Source organism: Schistocerca americana, chromosome 5 (genome assembly GCF_021461395.2).
Source record: "Schistocerca americana isolate TAMUIC-IGC-003095 chromosome 5, iqSchAmer2.1, whole genome shotgun sequence".
Lineage (NCBI taxonomy): Eukaryota > Metazoa > Arthropoda > Insecta > Orthoptera > Acrididae > Schistocerca > Schistocerca americana.
Genome location: NC_060123.1, coordinates 168,304,803 through 168,324,470, shown reverse-complemented (window position 1 = coordinate 168,324,470; position 19,668 = coordinate 168,304,803). Strand labels below are relative to the sequence as shown.

At 41.5% G+C, this 19,668-nt stretch overlaps 1 non-coding gene across 1 annotated transcript; it reads left to right on the top strand.

Annotated features, from left to right (window-relative positions):
- The first annotated feature begins 18,451 nt into the window (after positions 1 to 18,451).
- Positions 18,452 to 18,525, top strand: Trnas-cga. Its single transcript has one exon. It is a non-coding gene; the product is annotated as a tRNA-Ser (tRNA).
- The last annotated feature ends 1,143 nt before the right edge of the window (positions 18,526 to 19,668 follow it).

The window sequence follows — 19,668 nt, the reverse complement described above, 5'->3', positions numbered from 1 at the left end:
GTCAAGTAGACATAAGGAGTGAATTGAAATTAACACCGATTCATAAGCGTCCGACTGGAAAGCTCCACAGTCAATCCTTCCATTACTACAAATACTTAACAGTACCTCCAAAGTTCACTCGTGGACACTACCAGAGTGTCAAATTACTCGTCATAACCGTAGATAACAGCGTTTAAGACGCTGGGGGCCGACTTAGGTTTCTTAGTAAGACACTTGGATCCATCTTCGATCTCAAACAGTCATTTAATTTCAAGCAGCTAAATAGATGACAATGGCGATATCAACGTTCTCCTCCCAAGTAGCACTCTAACTGGAGACTGCAGTACCGAAGCAAGTCTGGTATACGCGTCACCAACGTGCACCTTCACCTCGTACACAAAAGTAGCCATAATTCCTCGTCGGAATCCAAGGGCAGAACCAAGAAATCACTTCTCAGTCCTTGAATGACCACACGATGATCACGATAGGGACAACTCCGGTCCTCCACATCAGGATCTTCTAGCCCACGGCGTACCGCCCCAGCCGACTGCTTCCACGAAGCCCACCGACCAAGCGGCCTTGCCCTCCGACGTCGACGTCGCTCCTCACGCACAGTCCAGAGCTAACTACCAGCAACCCTCTTCTTCCTCGTTCTTTCTCCTCGCGGCGCGCCGGAAGGCATTTCGCTAAGGATATGTGGCGACCAGAGACTCCAATCCGATCTCGATCTTGACATCGCGGCGAATACTGACAAGCTGGGTGATTTCAAAAACAAAAAATTAGAAATTAAATAGCGAGCCATTCCTGCTCAGCCATTTGGCGTAGGAGAATCTCAAATTAAGAATTAAGACTCTTGATACTCTCCTGTGCTGAGGAACTTCTCTTCGGAAAGCTATCAGTCTGTCTCAACACTTTTTGTGGGGTCAAAACCGATCCTGCGATAGGTCGAATCAAACTCTGTATCTTTTGACTGTAATCCTGCTTTTCAAAAACAATTGTAGCACTGTCCTTGTCTGAAGCTAAGGTAACAATATACTGATCAACCACAAGTGAACGTAAAGCAGTCGACTCAACTGCTGTGCTGTTAACTTGGGTGGACGGGCCACCCTGCCAGCCTCCTCTGCTACCTCAGGAGGTAGTTTAGAAACGGCGTAAAACATTGTAAGCACAGCATTAAGAACACTGCGGGTTACTACGTGCATTAGAGGGAATGTGTGTGAATGACTCTGATATATGAATAAGTTTTTATATGGTCTCTCTCTGTTCACTCGTGTTCTTCTGATTCGTTACGGGTGATTAAGTTCAGGTGTGACGCTGAATTAGCAAACCTATTTTGACATGTGTTGACTTCCATTTACTTTTTATTCAATGACCAGTACTACGTATTGAAAGAAAGGGGTTGCGATGGGAAGCCCGTAGCCAGTTATTGCCATCTTGTTTGTGGGAGATGGGAGATATCGAGGAACGTGCCTTGGAGTCCGAGGCTTAGAAACTTCTTTTTTTTTTTTTTTTTTTTTTTACATATGTAGATAATATACTCCTGGAAATGGAAAAAAGAACACATTGACACCGGTGTGTCAGACCCACCATACTAGCTCCGGACACTGCGAGAGGGCTGTACAAGCAATGATCACACGCACGGCACAGCGGACACACCAGGGACCGCGGTGTTGGTCGTCGAATGGCGCTAGCTGCGCAGCATTTGTGCACCGCCGCCGTCAGTGTCAGCCAGTTTGCCGTGGCATACGGAGCTCCATCGCAGTCTTTAACACTGGTAGCATGCCGCGACAGCGTGGACGTGAACCGTATGTGCAGTTGACGGACTTTGAGCGAGGGCGTATAGTGGGCATGCGGGAGGCCGGGTGGACGTACCGCCGAATTGCTCAACACGTGGGGCGTGAGGTCTCCACAGTACATCGATGTTGTCGCCAGTGGTCGGCGGAAGGTGCACGTGCCCGTCGACCTGGGACCGGACCGCAGCGACGCACGGATGCACGCCAAGACCGTAGGATCCTACGCAGTGCCGTAGGGGACCGCACCGCCACTTCCCAGCAAATTAGGGACACTGTTGCTCCTGGGGTATCGGCGAGGACCATTCGCAACCGTCTCGGCGAGGGGACACTGAATAGTGCACGGTACATCCAAACCGTCATCGAACCCATCGTTCTACCATTCCTAGACCGGCAAGGGAACTTGCTGTTCCAACAGGACAATGCACGTCCGCATGTATCCCGTGCCACCCAACGTGCTCTAGAAGGTGTAAGTCAACTACCCTGGCCAGCAAGATCTCCGGATCTGTCCCCCATTGAGCATGTTTGGGACTGGATGAAGCGTCGTCTCACGCGGTTTGCACGTCCAGCACGAACGCTGGTCCAACTGAGGTGCCAGGTGGAAATGGCATGGCAAGCCGTTCCACAGGACTACATCCAGCATCTCTACGATCGTCTCCATGGGAGAATAGCAGCCTGCATTGCTGCGAAAGGTGGATATACACTGTACTAGTGCCGACATTGTGCATGCTCTGTTGCCTGTGTATATGTGCCTGTGGTTCTGTCAGTGTGATCATGTGATGTATCTGACCCCAGGAACGTGTCAATAAAGTTTCCCCTTCCTGGGACAGTGAATTCACGGTGTTCTTATTTCAATTTCCAGGAGTGTACTTTTGTGGTGTGACCTCACGGCAGTGAGAATTTGAATGACCTTTTAGAACACCTGGAGGCAATAAACCCGATTATTTGTTTCGCGAAAGAGATGGTAAAGGATGGCTGTCTTTCCTGCCTTGATGTGTTGGTCATGAGGAAGATGGATGGTACGTTGCGACATGCTCTTTATAAGAAGCTCCCTCAATCTCACTTGTATTTACAGGCTGATAGTTGATACCATCCGGCTCAACGTAAAGGGTATTTCGTACCTTGGTTGATGGGCGCCATGTCATCTTGAAACCTGAGAGTTTGTGTGCTGAGTTATCCAACATTGAAGTCACCTTTCGTTAGAATGTTTGAAGTGAAATACAGAGCAGACTTGCGCTGCGGAATCGACCGAGTGTGCCCAGGGTGAGTAACTATAATACTTCGATGGCTCCACGGTATACAGCCTTTTTACCTTACTCAGGGAGCATTTTTCACAAAAGAGGTCGTATTTTGCAGAAGTATGATTTGAAATGTGTTCTTCGACCACCATCTATGATCAGTGTGATCTTGGTGTGCGTAATGTGGGTCTTTACCGTACGCCTTGCAGTAGTGGTATGTCCTATATTGGTCGGACTATCAGGAGTGTGGACGACTGGTGTACTGTCCGTAAGCGGCACATACACTTACAAAAGCCGAGCAAATGTGCCATTGCAGAACATGCTCTTGGCACGGTCATCCTGTGGAATACAACACGGAGATTCTGGCACGCACTTCCAGCTATTGGGACAGTGTTATAAAGGAAGCTGTTGAAACTAAATTAGCAGTTAACCTTAAAAATAGAGATGGTGGTTTTGTTTAAATTCTACATGGAATCCTGCTTTCTCCCATCTCAAAAACAGAGGGTCAGAGTTTATGCTACCTCACCCGTTGATTATTAACTACAATATCGATAAATGTGGTGCCGGTTATAACACTACCGTATATTAATGATTACCAAAATAGGTTTAAACTTGCAGTAAATGTTGCCCTCTGGGAGGATTTTTTGAATTTGACCGTGTGTTACCTATCAGACAGAGGGAATCAAATGTGAATTTCGTAATGCTAGCAGTTACAGCAGTTAGTAGATACCAGAAAGACAAAAATTTTGCAAGAAGCTACAGTAACAGAGTTCTTGTAAATGAAATAATAAAACGGTCGCCAGCCTAGTTAGCCATAATAATGTGAAAACATAATTTTGAATGAATCTATCTTCACTCTTGCAAAAGGAACTTTCATTAATTCTTTCTCGTTAAAATGCAATGAACACCTGAATAACCAGACGAACTACAAAGTGAATAGCAGTAATTACAAACAGCATACGTAAGCAAACATAAAATATATGGACTTTATCCCTGTTTACCACGATCTTCACTTTTACATTTCACTACTTTAGCACAGGAATTACTCCCAAAGGCTTACACAAGATGAAGTGGCACCTGATGAGAATTAATGTTTGACTAACACATTTACGTATCACAAATGCAATAAGATAACACAGATCACATACCTTTTTTATATATTCTTTTAAACGATTATTTGAGGTTTATTTACCTAGGAAACAACTATTTATTTTGGTTTCTTCCTGATATAAAAGAATAAAATGGGGGCCCACAAATCATCCATTCTTTACATGAGCAAACTGTATACATTTTTCAGAAATATTTTGCATTATGATAAAAGCTAAATTACCTCCCCACTTAAGATCATTTATCTTACAATATTTTAATACCATTCGCACTGACAGCACTCTATACAAACTTCAGAAAATACTATCATTAAAATTTAACTTCAAGTAGGATTAAAATTTAAGTGCCTCATAACTTCTCTTGTGAAGCAAGTGGTTTTAAATTAACCTCAAATTTGTTCATCAATACTATAACTTTGGCACTTCCCACCTGATAAATATTATGTGCCCCTCATGTCACTCGTGAAGCGAGTGGTTTTCACTGACAATCTTAATGTTCCTACACGTTAAGCAATGACACTCGTAAAGTAGAAATTATTCAAAGTAATTTGGAGCTTTTCATAAATTCAGTGTAAAATAAAATAGATTAACATCAGTCTTTCACAAACAGGATACTCGGACTTGAATATTTTGAGGAAAGAACCCTGCTTGCTTAATTGAAGAGGAAAATTTAATGGTTCAAATACCATTTTTTGCAACACTTGGGTTATTATTGTAAAATTGAACACACACAAACACTCTGGTTCATACAGACATACAGTTCTAACCTCCTGAAGTTGTTGGGGCAGTGACACAATAGTGGTGGCGAGCACGTGGCAGCTACCTGGTCTCTTATCATAGCGGATTATTGCTCTATTTCATTTCTTCTTGGCGACGTAAATATTATTTTTAGAGCCATTCCCAATGCGAGAGCACCCTTTTATAGCAGTAACCACATCCGAGACTGTTCCATCATGGATGAGTATACCGAACCTGCGGTGTTGCCTTCACAATTGCTGGCAACCACTGACTGCTTACTGTGCTCTCTCTCTTGGTGCCCAGATTGAGCGCCAATTCCACCTTTTAGCTCGTGCCAAACCACTTCCGTAGTGGAGGAGAATCACTACGTCTTTTATATCATACAATACAAAATCCGTAAGTATGAACAAGTTTTTAGATTGCAGTTTTTCACACATAAACAAACATAGTTAATGAAATTCTATTATTTAAGCCGGCGGCTCTAGGCGCTACAGTCTGGGACCGCGCGACCGCTACGGTTAGTTATGACTCGTAGTGCTCAGAGCCATTTGAACCATTTTTTAAATTATTTAAGCACACTACGTTAAACAATGTATACATAATAAAATGTCACCTCCTCCAATGATCCAAAGAACTTAACTAGGAACGAGTAAACACTTCTTAAGTAAAGTTGCACTGTACCAACTGCTCACAATCGATTGAGGTGTTGCACGATCATCTTTGGTTTATGACGGCGTTGGTATTTACAGTGTGTGTGAGTGTTATCTTTCCAAGGTTTCTTGGAAACCTGTGATTTTAAATTACTCTGCACAGCGCTTACTTACTGCAGTTCTGCCACGGAAATGGCAGGGTGCGCTGCTGTTGAAATATCGATGGTTTTTGATGACATCAAGATGTTCAAATGCGTGTGAATTACTAAGGGATCAAATTGCTGACGACATTGGTCCCTGGCATTACACACTACTTAAACTAATTTATGCTAAGGACAACACACACACCATTGCCCGAGGGAAGACTCGAACCTCCGGCGGGAGGGGCCTCGCAATTCGTGACACGGCGCCTCTAACAGGGCGGCCACTCCGCGCGGCTTGATGACGTCATTCCCGAAAGTTATTTGAACACTGAGTGTGCCAGGAGACACTCAGTTCTCCCAAGTAAGAAACTGGTCAACTGTAGCTTAATGGGAGCTAGGAAAGGGTCGGAATATAGGACGTACTAAAAGGCTTCACAAGAGAGTGATAATTCATCTTGACTATTATATGTCAGTATCCACTGTGGACTTAACTACTGATATCTTCAACATTATAAATTTGTGGTATTTTAAACTAATACTTTCGCAGAAAATATTCACTAGTATCAAACTTGGGCCCTTTCTCAAGTGCTCGTACTATCATAAAGAAGAAAAAGGGGAAAAAAATAATTACACTGATGTGAAACTATAAAAGTCACTACAACCGCATTGGATGTGACGTTTCCTGAAACACAGTATGATTAAATACAATCGACATCTACATCTACATTCATACTCCGCAAGCCACCTGACGGTGTGTGGCGGAGGTTAACTTGGGTACCTCTATCGGTCCTCCCTTATATTCCAGTCTCGTATTGTTCGTGGAAAGAAAGATTGTCAGTGTGCCTCTGTGTGGGCTCTGATCTCTCTGATTTTATCCTCATGGTCTCTTCGCGAGATTTACGTAGGAGGGAGCAATATACTGCCTCACTCCTCGGTGAAGGTATGTTCTCGAAACTTCAACAAAAGCCCGTACCGAGCTACTAAGCGTCTCTCTTGCAGATCCTTCCACTGGAGTTTGTCTATTATCTCTGCAATGCTTTCGCGATTACTAAATGATCCTGTAACGAAGCGCGCTGCTCTCCGTTGGATCTTCTCTATCTCTTCTATCAACCATATCTGGTACGGATCCCACACCGGTAAGCAGTAGTCAAGCAGTTGGCGAACAAGTGTACTGTAACCTACTTGCTTTGTTTTCGGACTGCATTTCCTTGGGATTCTTCCAATGAATCTCAGACTGGCATCGGCTTACCGACGATTAATTTTGTATGGTCATTCCTTTTTAAATCAGTCCTAATGCCTACTCCCAGATAATTTATGGAATTAACTGCTTCCAGTTGCTGACCTACTATGTTGTAGCTAAATGATGAAGGATCTTTCTATGTATTCGCAGCACATTACACTTGTCTACATTGAGATTCAATTTCCATTCGCTGCACCATGCGTCAATTCGTTGCAGATCCTCCTGCATTTCAGCACAATTTTCCATTGTTACAACCTCTCGATATATTACAGCATCATCCACAAATACATGCGGTCACTTCATCCTCGCTGGCTGCGTAAAATATATATCAAAATAAATGCAAAATTATGCATAGGATGACTGTCACTTTACACTACCTAAAATATAGAGTCCACGCAATAATTCGAGGTGCTACAACATCGTAATTAAAGATTGATGGAAGTGGTAATCGAAAAACCATGACGGAGTTGCACGACGTAAAGGAAAGCCCGTAGGCGTGTTTTTACATCTGAAAGACAATGTGTATTCATATTTGGAACCAGTTCCATAGCAGAGGCGCTGGTAGAGCACTATGAGGTTGCAAATCAGTTTTGCTTTAAATATGCGATGCAACTGTCGCGAGCGTTAGTTACCTTTAAAATTGGACGTAGTGAGTTGATGTTAGTCAAGTTTGCCTTTAAGGGTACAGAAACGCCATTATCAACACTTCACTTAATTTCAGCGAGGTCGAGCAATAATGCTAAGAGTTGCTGGATGTTCCTTCTGCGGTGCTGCTGAAAGACTTGGCAGGAATGTAGGCACTTTACGTGACTGCTGGCAGCAGTGATCACGGGAACGTACGATAGCTAGAAGATCCGGCTGTGGCCGCCAACTTGGCACTACAGAGAGGGAAGACCATCCTGTTTGGCGAATGGCTCTGGCGCATCGTACTGTATCTGCAGTAGCAGTTGACACTACAGTGACAAAGCGAGCTTTTAAAAATCGGTTACTTGAGTGACAGCTTCGACCAGACGTTATTTGCGACTTCAGCGATGTCAAGCGAGAGCTCATTGGAGAGACGGATGGAAGTCTTTTGCGTTCTCTGACCAATGATCGATGTACCTAGATGTCAGTAATGGCCGCGTAGTGGTCAGAAGGAGGTCAGTTGATGGCCAACAACAAATCTGTCTGCGTGAGGGACACACTGGACCTATACCTGGAGTTATGGTTTGGTATGCAATTTTGTGTAAGAGCAGGAGCACTCCCGTGGTTATCCCACGCACCTTGACTGCTACTATATACGTCGGTCTGGTGACTCCACCTGCTGTGCTGCCATTCATGATCAGGATTCCAGGGGTGTTTTGTAACTATTGTAATCCAAGAAGTCGCTGTGGCTTCCTCGACCACTAGATCTGTATCCAACCGAGCACATGTGGGACATGTTTTGACGACAACTGCAGTGTCATCTAAAACCAGCACTAAACGCGGCGTATTGATCGACCAAATGTAACAGGCATGGAATTACATCTGCCATCTGGCACCTCATAAAACACAATGCATGCAGGTTTGCACGCTTGCATTCAACATTTTGTTGGTTATACCGATTGTCTATGTACCGGCATTTCGCTTTTGCACTAGCTTATCTCACACTTACATTAACCATTGATCTAGCGATGTTAATCACATTAAAATTTACCTAGACATATCTGCTCCAGAAATTCCAGTACACTACATTAACAATTTTTTGGTGTTAATGTTTTTTGTTAATTTTTTTCCGTCGATGTATCTAACGTAAATACCACATATAGCATGATCAACTGGAAGACAGACTTTGAAATAGGTATGCACAATTCACGTTTAGACAGCTATTTGCAGATTCACCACGTGGAAAGGTTAGAATAATGTCCAAACATTATGCACTCAGAATATATTAGGGTACTATCGATACAGAACTTCAGCATATCTCTTTTTTCACGAGCGTACATCAACATATAAGCCAAAGAAGTGAAACATTAAATATTTATAAAATGTAGTCACACGGAAGAGCTCATACAATTTTTGTTACAGCTGTCAGATCAGAAGGTATAATAAGTAGCTCAAAATCTCTGAATAACACAGTTGTAATTAGAATGGTAGCAATATACTTTCTGACATGTTTCACGATTACTAACGTGGTAACTATTAACGAAATATAAGTTTATCTGCACATTTTTTCTCAAGTGTAGACAATACAACTCTCTTGAAAACTTAAAATGTAAGGCTCTATCACTGGCGTAATACGCCATCAAGTCGAGGCAGTTTATCAGTAATGAAGCACAAGTCTAACAGTGAAACATTTCCTTCAGAGAGCATAATTAATAGAATGTCAGTACATATGTAAACGATATAAAATTGTAAAAGAGGGATAAAAGTAGTGCTTCATACAGTACTAATTTAAAATGGAAGCTTAGTACAAACAATGTTGTTGCTTAAATTGTTTAAGACTACAGTGTCCACCCAGAAGAAGTCAGTTTCATCACCTCACATCGTTGCAATCATCTGTGCGTGGAAGATCGTGTGGTTGTATCAGTCGCCAGAAAACTTATGGGCAGTATAAGTTCCATTAAGGAGGATCTGCAAGAGAGTGAACAAAAATTCAACGAAATGATAACATTCAACAAGACGGAGACTAGAATCTCAAACAAATGCTTCGTTGGGAACATATGAGTTCTGAAATAGGAAGACGAATGCTACTATATCGATATGGTTGGAGTCAGTGAAGTGAAATGAATTGGTTCTCGAGGGCCTCCCTTCGGACGTTGAAGTCTTTCCTTCGGGCTTGGGTGTGTGTGTTGTCCTTAGCGTAAGTTAGTTCAAGTTGGATTACGTAATGTGTAAGCCTAATGACCGATGATCTCAGCAGTTTGGTCCCATAGGAACTTACCATAAATTTCCAGCTTTCCCAATAAAATAAATTGATATGACAGGAATCTGAATGTGCATTGGAAAATTCGTTACAATGCATCACATTCACATTTGCTTGGAACCCCTCCACACATCTTTCTATTTCACAAAGAAATGCCTTCATTTCCTGTGATATATGTATCAGCCTGTTACTAGAGTTTACTTTGGAAATAAGGTACTATAACCATGTAGAGGAGAGAGGAAAGTATAACAACTATTTAATAATTTTCAAAAACGCTAAAACTTTTTATCTCAGAAGTAAGTTTTAGAGGCTAGATTTTCCCACCATCCCATGTCTTTTATTGGTGCCCTGACAAGAATCTAGGCTTGTGTGTTCTATATGTCAATGAACCCATATCATATTGTTGTTACATGGCCTCATTAGAGATTATTGCTATATGATTTGTTTACTTTGTCGACTGCTTCCTAAACGCAGCACAAAATACCTATAAGAACGAATATCCACGTTCGATTAATTACACATCTCCATATTTAAGGTTATCAGTGCAGTAACCACTTGATGTGAAATATCCCGCACTTAGCATGAGAGATGTTTGAAATTTCCTGGATTAAAAATTGAAGAAAGAGAAACATAAAACATTGACTCATGTCTCGAAATACCGGTAACCCTCCCTTTATTTCTCACAGAATCGATTTCTTCTAAATATTGTTTAACCCTAGTAAACATCTTAATTATTGATTTATATCGACATTTTACAATAATATTTTGTTCGTTTGTTTAAACATATTGTTTAACCCTAGTAAACATCTTAATAAATGATTTATATCGACATTTTGCAATAATATTTTGTTCGTTTGTTTAAACATATTGAGGTTGCTGTTAATCTTACATTTCTGAGAATGTAAGTTTGGAGCACAGCATTGTATGTTACTGGAACTTGGACTGTGGGAAAACAGGAGCAGAAGAGGCTCAAAGCATTTGAGATGTGGTACTATAGACGAATGTTGAAAATTAGGTGGACTGATAAGGTAGGACTGAAGATGTTTCATGCAGAATCAGGGAGGAAAGGAACATGTGGAAAACACTAACAATGACAAGGAATAGGATGATAAGACATATATTACAACATCAGGGAATGACTTCCATGATGCTAGATCGAGCTGTAGAGGGCATAAACTGTAGAGAAAGACGGAATACACCCAGGAAATAATTTATGACATAGGTTGCAAGTCCTTCTTTGAGATGAAGAGGTTGGCACAGGAGCAGAATTTGTGGTGGGTCACATCAGACCAGTCAGAAGACAGGTACAATCAATGTATCATCAAAAAGCACTGGATAGATTTCAATCACATTTGCTATCTGCATGCATTCAGGGAATATATGTGCAGATGGGCATGATTACGCAAGGAGGGGTGGTGTTGGATAGTAAGAGAGATGGAGGATGAGATGTGTAGAGAAACAGAGGAGAATGTGATGGACATAGAGGGGGAGGAGGTGATGGACAGAGGGGAGAGGAGGGGAGAGAGAAAAATGGGGCTGATGAGTTGGACATAGATATTCAGGAGGTGTAGATGGAAGGAGTGAAAGGGGAGGAGAAAACAGAGAGAATGTTGAGGAGGAGGATATGGACATAGAGAGTGTGGCAGACGAGACAGACAACAAAGGGACTTGTAAGAGGATGTACAGAAAGAGGGGGAGGGTATGACACGCAGAGGGCAGCAGGGGGGATGCACGAGGAAGGTGGAGGTTGACAATGGGTAGTGGGAAGGTGGAAAAGGAAGAGGAGGATGACAGAGATGGATAGAGAGAGGGGAAGGAGGATGAGTACAGATAGTGGTGGGAGGATAAGGTAGGCAGAGGGATTGGGAGAAGAGTTGACTGAAGAAGGTATGATGAGGAGAAATGCGCAGTGTGTCTCGAACGAAGATATGATTGAATAAATGGGAAAAGGCTGGTGTTATAATACAAATGAGGTATTTATTATAGAAATAATAGTTTATGTACTATCATGTATTTTTGATGATTTGATAAATATTTGTGTCGCTGATTTGTCAAGTGTAAGGTGCGTAATACAGCTGATCTCAAGCTCTATAGTTACCATAAACAGGTTCCTTAGGAAATAAAAAAACAAAGTAGAATTTTACAACGTTTTATATTTAAATCGATCTGACACTATTTGTGAATAAAGAGTGTCATGGTGAAATGAATATGAAAACATTTTTTATACTTTACTGGTTGAATTTACTTTGAACCGAATACCCCTCTGCTACTGTCTAATAGATCTTCTTTTTTTTTTTAAAAAAAAAAAAAACATTATATATTTGCTGTTGGCTGTAGAAAATATTTAATTTAAATTTGCTGTTTCGGCCTTAGGTTGGTTTTTAAATGGTACAGCAAAATATTTTGCTTCACCACATCTTTGACTTTAAAATCCGCCAACATATATCTCTGTCCTCGTAAAAAATAGGCCTTTCCACAGTATTACCATCATTCACGTAAATCGTTACAAGTAAATTCTCTAGCACACGTTGTTAACATCATTAATGATGTTAACTTCACTTGCATAATCGCTACAAATCAAAGTTCTAGCACACTGTGATAGAGGCCTCATTTGTAACAATTTACAAGAATGACTTTAAAATTTTGAAAAGGCCTATTTTTAACGATGGAATGCGTACACATAGGACGGTAATGAAGCCTGGCATATGATGAAGCTAATTCTTTCGCAGTACCACTGGAAAATGGCCCTAAGGTCGAAATTGCAAAAATGAAATAAATAATTTATACCATCAACGACGGATATGATGACCTTTAAAAATTCTTCGTGACTGTGGATCCAAAAAATGAGAATTAAATCAAATGGAAATTAACTGCCTTGAAGCTTGGCTGTAATGAATTTCTAAATACTTTCTTTCCGTCTTCGTCTCGCATTCCTGCTAATATGAACATTTTCAGAGCGTTGATACCATTACGTTCAGTAGCCATCGCATGTGGCAGAGTAAAATAGACCATCCAGTGAAATCAGGCGCGACAGAATATGATTTATGAATGTAAAGGGAATATAAATTGTATATGTAATAATGTGGTTTTCTATACTGTAAATACAAACTATCTTCTAATTCATGACGACAACGCCAACATCAAAACAGGTTAGCAGCAACTGAAATAAACTCTGATTAACCACTGAAAGGTCTCAATAATTATTTCTAAATTGTTTATTAGAGCTGAATACCCACTAAATATGAAAATAACCAGAGTTTACATTGTAGCTTCGATAGCAGCGAGTACAGGAATTCAGATATGAGGCTCTGTATCAGAATATTGCCACAGTGAATAAGCGGTAAGTTGACAAAATATTAGATTTAATGAATAATCCAATTTGCAATAACGTGAAGTCAGGCGGCTGAATATCCATCTTTGACTCCCAGCCAGTCATGTCATACAAATTTAGATAAACATAATCAAGCTGACAAGTAACCTCACTGCCAGATACCGGAGAAACAATGAACAATTACTGAAAAACATTAAAATTACATTCACATTAAGCCAAATAGAGCGCATAATGTGGAGAAATCGAAAGGTACCTATCCTAAATTCTTAGCGAGTGTGCAGTCACGAAACGTCCCTGTAAGGACAATCATTAAGAAAGGCTTCACCATTTCATTTAGTACAAGACTCATAATTAAAGAAAATATGCACCTCTGAAATCTCCAAGTAGTTGATAGACACTACAGAAACATATACCGTCACCCCCAGATGGTTGGCTCTTGATATAGCGATGTACATCCTTTCTGCAGGCCACACATACAGGTACAATCGTCATGATGGTGTCTGCAGAACTGGGTGTGACTTGTGAGACAAGGTGGAGGATCTCCTGCGTCCTGTGACGTGGGGGAACCACTTATGTCGCGCCAGTCGCTGCTACCGTGGCTATAGACCCCGCAATATTAATCTCTGTGCTGACAGTCCTAGTGCTCCAGAAGTCGTCGCACTGTCCAAGTAGATACGTTGCGCTAATGAGGCTCAATTTGTGGCGAAGTACTTGATGTGGCTCTATGACCCTTTATGTCCGGTAAACAATGTGTCTGTCACCAGTGACGCTTGTCCCGCTGGGTCATTGAGATCCTGCATGGAATTTAACTGGCCCTTCTCAGCTCATGGATAGAATATTCGTGTCACACTCATCTCATCCCGCCCTGCAAAATATCGTCGAATGATAAAAACCCAGCCGCAATAGTCTACAATGCTGCCGCTGTCCAACTGCTAGACGTTGTGGTAGATCTTATTCTTCTTACATAGTACATGATACACTATTAAACCAACATTCAGATGCATGTCCTGAATTAGCAATCGCTCTACGTAACTTTTCTATATACACAGAGTGTGTTTGCTCTGAACGCTAATCATTTGCATATCAAAGCATGTAGTATATGTCACGCCAATCTGAGATTTACAGCGTGCCGCCGCAGAGACCGCTACACACGTGGACTGCTTTGGTCGCGCGCGTTGGCTCGGTTCGCGCCATCCAGAGATGCAGTTGTGGCGCGAGTTGAGTAACTCTACGGTGACAAATGAATGGCGTCAGCCGCCACGTTTGTATCCGCCACTAGGAGCACTGTGTCAATATTTGTTAATTACTGCTTAGAGTCGTTACTCATTTACTTTATGTTTATTCTGTGCTCTGTTTGCTGCATATTGACGAGTTACCTATAGCAACTGATTCTCTCTGTTATTTTATTTCGATTTAGTAAAATTATTCAAGCCTTTTATCAGTGTGTGACCGAGCAATTATTAGACTTAGGTAGCACTACATGGTCTAATATTCCCGTCAGTTTCAACTTTAACTGCCACCAGTTTCGGTGAGACCTTAACGTAATAATTTCGGAAGTATTTAGTAGCCCTAAATGAATTGCACGCAAGTATTACACATCTAGTTCCAAATACATTTGATATTGATCCAATGTCCTTTCAGTTCACAACTAAAAAAATGTATAGAGGAAGTATTACGCCAGATAGTGTGTAATGAACAAGAAAGATGTACAATAGTTGGCGACGTTCCGTGCACTGCTTCCTATGTGGCACGCACTACCTGAACAGAGAGAAGAGCGCTCGGAAGCAAGCAGGGCAGGTAGCCATAATGTATGAGCGCACGGCTGTGTTTCTTACGGGGAAAGAACAGTACTCGGCCGGGTTTATTACTCTTTTATCTGGGTAATTAATGCGCTGAGTCCGGCTCGCAGAGAAGTAGATCACGCGAGCGCAGCCAAGTGCTGAATAAAAGCAGAATCAGATAAAACATTAAGCCAGCAGCAGAAACCACGTGGGGCTTTCTGGCCGAGGTCACGCGCGGCTGCCTAACTGGCCCCTTCCGCTGCCTGCTGCGCGGGTTGCGTACAGCGCTTACAAGGGGGCCTCAGGTTTCGAAAAGTCCGTGTGCATGAGATAAGCGTAAATTTTGGGAATGTGAAATTGAGGTCACTGCAGGGACTTGTACCGTTCACATTCTCTGAAGCAGTACATTCAGGTTACTGAACGTTCTGAGTCGCCCAGCAGAAGCTTATCTTCGAAACTCAGGGAATTGATCACTACAGAGCAAACAGCAATGTACCTCTTATGCAGCGAGGTCAGAATGTGTTAGTGCTACAGGAAGGGAGACAATGAGACAGTTGTGTGCTTAATGTATTCATTTATGTGGGCTACGTTTTACTGAAAGTACTTCTTTCGAACATCAAGTGGGTCTAATAAAAGAAAGACAAATATGTGTTACTAACAAGGCGATAGAAATCTGACGTTATTACCATTGCAATTTAACATTAGTATAGAAGGAGCACTGGTGTAGACATAGATCTAGTGCTGAATACGGGGTAAGTGAAATGTAATAACAGACAGTTTCATAACAACACAGAGCTGTAGATAAAGGTATAAAATTCTTCTTCTTCGAGACCAAGGAAAACGAAGAACTAAAGACGAAAAACACCAGTTGTTCCACCCCCTTCTTCTTCCTAAAGTGACGCTGTGATATTAGCAAGAGACTGGAAACAGCTTTTAAGTAGAGCGTTACGTAGCGTATAAGAAATGAGTCAGAGATATATTGACGAGTCATCAGCAGCAGCGTTCTATATAAAACGGAAATAGATTATCCCTTCAATCGATTTTGTGAAAGAGAGAGAAAGCTATCTTTATTTCTTAACAGTTTTGAGTTGGAAAGGATTTGGATTAGTCATGCATTTAATTAGGCTGGTCTGACTGCATTTGATTCTCGGTAAGGTAATTACAATGAATTACCCATTGTATGGTTAGCAGTCACTGAGCGTCCGGCGTTAAAACATATTTTCGTCGATCCACACAATTATATCGATTCATTGTGACAAGAAACAGTGACAAAAATTGTGCATGGTGATTATCGATCTGCTTTTCTTTATAAGAATTTCCGTTCATCGTGCTCCCTGAAAATTATTGGATTTATGACTGATCACTTATTTACACAATTCTTGAGACACCACAGATCACAATAAAAGTACCCCCGTATAAAGAAGACGTAAATTAATTACATGAAGAACAACGAAAAAAAATGTTACTAAAACTCCGTCACACGGAATAAAACAGCTAAATTTTGGCATACATTCGCAGCATACGCATTCTGAATCGATAAAATTTCAAGATACCAGGATCTGGGGCGGTGTTAAGCATTGCAAAGAAGAGACATAAATATACATGGTCAATAAATTGATACCCCAAAAGGATGAAGTGCGTCATTGACATTAAACAGTTTCGAGACCAAGACTGTTTTCGTTTTGAAACATTAGCAAATCAATTTCAGTTTTTGTGCACCATGAGCACGCAGAAAAGTTTAAAAGAAGTAATTTGTCCTCATTTTTCGTAACCAGACGTATTTTCTCCGAAGAAGTAAATTTGATAAATTTCATGAACAGCTTTAGTCAGGTTCACACTTTAAACAATTCGGTGTAGTACTTATAACTGAATTACTTGAACTTCTTATAAAGGTTACGAACCCTTTTGAACCCATAAAATTTATCCATAAATTCACAAAAAAATGTATTCAGTAGTTGAATCTACATAGAAATCTTCAAAGAGTTGTACAATGCAATGTTCCACATTTATACACTTTTTTATTTGTATAAATATTGTACCGATTGTCAGCAGCTCTGACTTTAAACAATTATATAATATTTTGAAGAAATAAAGAATCCAGGAGTAAAGTTTTTGACATCAATGGGCTTCTTTGCTGTAGGCAGTTTCGATTGTTACATTTCAAAATGAAAAGAAGACTATCATACTTAAAAGTAGTAGCTAGTTAGAGGACACTGAAGGGAACTGGTCTGCCTTCCTATCACTGTTCTCGTTTCAGAGCTCTCTAAACGACACGTGCAGTAGGTATGTCAATAATTATGTTCTAGTTGCTTCATGAGATTATTGTAACCATAATTTCCTATGAATCTTGAACACCTCACTGGCTATGGGAGAAATGTCTTCAAGACGCCTCTGAAGTAGTTATAGAGCAAAGTGCTTGGGCAGAGATACGATCAGGCCTTCAGACAGTATCATATGCGCCAAGTAAAAGTAAACCACACCGCACAGAAGGAATAACCGATATAATTAGATGTAAATTTGTTAGATGGTTCGAGGTTTCTACTGGGATCAACTGACTGGTTTGTCTTCATAAAATGTCTGGTGGTATGGATAAGGCGTGCGAGGCCAACGAGAGGGAGAACGCTCGTGCGCAAGTGTTTCTGCACGCGCAGAAATAGTTTGCGAGTCTAATGGCTAACGAATGGACGTGCTGTGGTGAGGTTGCTGGGAACAGAGGAGCATGCGTATATGAAGAAAGGCACACGCAGAGACTTTCGCTAGTTCGGAGACAGAAGACGGCCATCTTTTGTAGAAATGGTATGTCGTTTTTGGAACATTTGAAACTTTTGGTCTTTGAAAACGAGGTGACTGGTTTCGGATTCACCCTTCGAAGTGATCTTGTTGTAGAACCACCTAGAACTGTGTTTTGGAACTGACCTTCTAAGACGAGGTGAAATATGGGCAGCGCCGGTAAGGTTGATTTGATTTGATGGTAATTAGGCACGAACTGTAACCTGCTGTATTAGTCAAGTAGGACCTGTTTCTCTGGTAGTCCGACCTGAGAAGTGTAGTAGGAGTAGTATGAAGACACGACTGGTCCATGGGATGGGTAGATGAAAAGTAATTATAAGTAAGGTTAATCTGTACGTGGTATTTTGATAAAGGTTGTCTTTCTGTTACTGCAATATCTCACACTGTACGGTAAAATAGTACGCTGGAATTTTTCTTGTTTGGGGACTGTGTGTATTGGCACACCGGAAATAATATAGAGCACTCAAGTTAATATGTTGGTAAATGTTCTTGGTAAACTGAATTTTATAAACTGTATACCCTATAAACTTCCTGGCAGATTAAAACTGTGTGCCGGACCGAGACTCTAACTCGGGACCTTTGCCTTTCGCGGGCTAGTGCTCTAGAGTGAAAATCTCATTCTGGAAACACCCTCCACGCTGTGGCTAAGCCATGTGTCCACAATGTCCTTTCTTGCAGGAGTGCTAGTTCTGCAAGGTTCGCAGGAGAGCTTCTGTAAAGTTTGGAAGATAGGGGACGAGGTACTGGCAGAAGTAAAGCCGTGAGTACCGGTCGTGAGTCGTGCTTCGGTAGCTCAGTTGGTAGAGCACTTGCCCCCGAAAGGCAAAGTCCCGAGTTCGAGTCTCGGTCGGGCACACAGTTTTAATCTGCCAGGAAGTTTCATATCAGCGCACACTCCGCTGCAGAGTGAAAATCTCATTCTGGAAACATCCCCCAGGCTGTGGCTAAGCCATGTCTCCGCAATATCCTTTCTTTCAGGATTGCTAGTTCTGCAAGGTTCGCAGGCGAGGTTCTGTAAAGTTCGGAAGGTAGGAGACGAGATACTGGCAGATGTGTTTGGGTAACTCAGATGGTAGAGCAGTTGCCCGCGAAATGCAAAGGGCCCGAGTTCGAGTCTCGGTCCGGCACACAGCTTTAATCTGCCAGTAAGTTTCATATCAGTGCACACTCCGCTGTAGAGTGAAAATCTCATTCTGTATTCCATATGGTTAACTAACTGTAAATGATCGCGTGAGAGCTTAAGCTGATAATGTTCTGCGTGAACTTTGGTTAAATAATTTGTTGTCAAGTGCTCCCGTAAATGCTTTTGGTAGACTGATTTAAGTTGTGGAAATGTAAGTAGCACACAAAACTGTTTTACCCATCCACACCAGGACACAAACCGATAATTAATATATTTAACCAAAAAGCACGAAATTTAATTCAGACCCACGATCACAAGAACACTCAACATGAGACCATAAGTAACGCAAAAATTTGATAGTTTATGGTTGCAGACACATCACTGCTTTCACGGTATTCAAATGTTCAAATGTGTGTGAAATCTTATGGGACTTAACTGCTAAGGTCATCAGACCCTAAACTAAGGCCAGAAGATGGTGTACTGAGTCATCCAAACTGACTGCCATATAACAAAAAAACATCAAAACGACGACTCCAGGTGTTTCATTTTATTACCTAGGTAATGCACTCCTTTAAAAGTATGTCAGCAATATTATTAACGACCAAGCAGAAGGTTAGTGCACCTGAATAGGAACTAGGTGCAGCAAATAGCGCTGAATGTATTGTACTCTGTTTTAAAGTCATCTTCCCGCGCACAAGTTCACTGCCATGTATTAATTTCTGAACCTTGCTCATCATGTTTCGTTCTTTCGGTTGAGTAGTGCCTATCCCATGTGACTACTTGTACACCAGTCTTCAACTCCCAAGATCCCAGTGGTTTCTCCATGCAATACACAGCTGCCCTCTTTGCCTTATACCCGAACGCTCGCTCAGTCG